The 1636-nt window shown below is 38.4% G+C and overlaps 1 long non-coding RNA gene across 1 annotated transcript; it reads left to right on the forward strand.

Annotated features, from left to right (window-relative positions):
- The first annotated feature begins 591 nt into the window (after positions 1–591).
- On the forward strand, positions 592–1636 carry LOC122142299. The gene is made up of 3 exons (XR_006158504.1): positions 592–689; positions 927–1167; positions 1334–1636. It is a non-coding gene; the product is annotated as an uncharacterized LOC122142299 (long non-coding RNA).

Genomic DNA, 1636 nt, shown 5'->3' on the forward strand with positions numbered 1-1636 from the left:
TCTTTCTTTCTTTCTTTCTTAAATGGTTATTCTTTGTGTATAATTTTCATTTCATATGTGGTAAGGAGTACTGTAAATAAAAAATCAAAACAAAAAACAAGGACCATTTAAAACCAAAATCAGTGTAAAACAGCTGCATGAAAAGATGTCTGTCAAAAAAAACAAGGACCATTTAAAATCTACATTATGTATTGTAACAACATAGGAAATTTTAAAAAAAAAATAGGTGTATTTAAGATGAATGTAAGTGTGTATGTAGTTGTATTTTTAGGTGTATGTCATTGTTTTTTTGTTATTCTCAATGCTAAATGTTTGGATAATCAAAATGTTTGAGCATACCCACTCAGATGCATTTTATGCCTCAACAGATCTTGGACAACTTTCTAAAAAAAGTGATCTCCAGAAGAAAGAAAAAATATATCGGAAGGCATGAGAGGTGAGTAAAACATTAGATAATTTTCACCTTGGGTAGGGCTGGGTATCCCGTACTTTTTAGGCACTGACCGAATTGCCTCGAAACCATTGAGTATCAAAAAATGTTTGATACCAAATTTCATACTTCAACGTCAGTGAAACAGTAAGCATGCTGAATGCTTGATGTGCCCAAATCAAGTGCTGGTGATTGCCTTTGGCGAGGCATCAAGGGGTTTAAGAGTTTGAAAAATTCAGGAATCAGTATCCAAGTCAAGGTATCATTGTTGATAGTGAACATTTTTGAACGTTTACATTTTTGGGTTAACTGGGACCATGAAAACATGTAATTTGGGCCTAGAGTTAAAACTAATTTCTCCTTTAAGTATGTTTTTTGTTTATCTGTTTTTTCCCCATATGAAACAAACATTGTATCAATAAAACACTTTATCAGACAATTGTATTAATTTAATAAAAATGAATGCATACTGTTCAACCTCTGCTTTCTCACACAGAACAACCTCCTGGACAGTAACTAGTCTGGTTTTAAAAGCAGCCACTGAACTGAGACTGCCCTGCTCTTGGTTATTAAAGCTCTGTGACTTGCAAGAGCAGCTTCAAAGTCATCTGTACTCCTTTTGCTGGAGTCTTTGTCTGTGGCTTTTGGCACAGTTATCCACCTGATTGTCCTGTCAACCCTCTTGACAAAGCGTGTCTCAGGAACCACACTCCAGTGGTTCAAGTTTTAACTCTCAGGTAGGTCCTTCTGAGTGTCTTGAGGGTGAGGTTTCTAAGTCGCAACATCTTGCTACTGGAGTGCTCCTCTCCATGTACATATCATGACAATGGGTCTGTCATTCAGAAACATGGCTTTTCATATTACTGCTATTGTAATGACAACCATCTCTCCCTTTCATTCCAGCTGGATGTGTTGACGGTCACTGCTCACATCTCTGCCTCCTGGATAGAAATGTCTTGCTGGATGTTGAATGACCATCAGCTCAACCTTGCCAAGACAGGACTGCTCATGTTTTGCACTTCCAGATCATTGCAGTGGCCCGATCCTGCAGATTTGCCCTGTATAACATTAGCAAGATCAGACCCTTCCTTACGGGGCTGCTACAGAACTCCTTGTCCAAGCTCTGATTCTCTCCAGACTGGACTATTGTACTGCTCTCTTGGCAGACCTTCCAGGCTGTACTAACAAGCTTCTGCAACTAATCCA

Source organism: Cyprinus carpio, chromosome B24 (assembly GCF_018340385.1).
Source record: "Cyprinus carpio isolate SPL01 chromosome B24, ASM1834038v1, whole genome shotgun sequence".
NCBI lineage: Eukaryota > Metazoa > Chordata > Actinopteri > Cypriniformes > Cyprinidae > Cyprinus > Cyprinus carpio.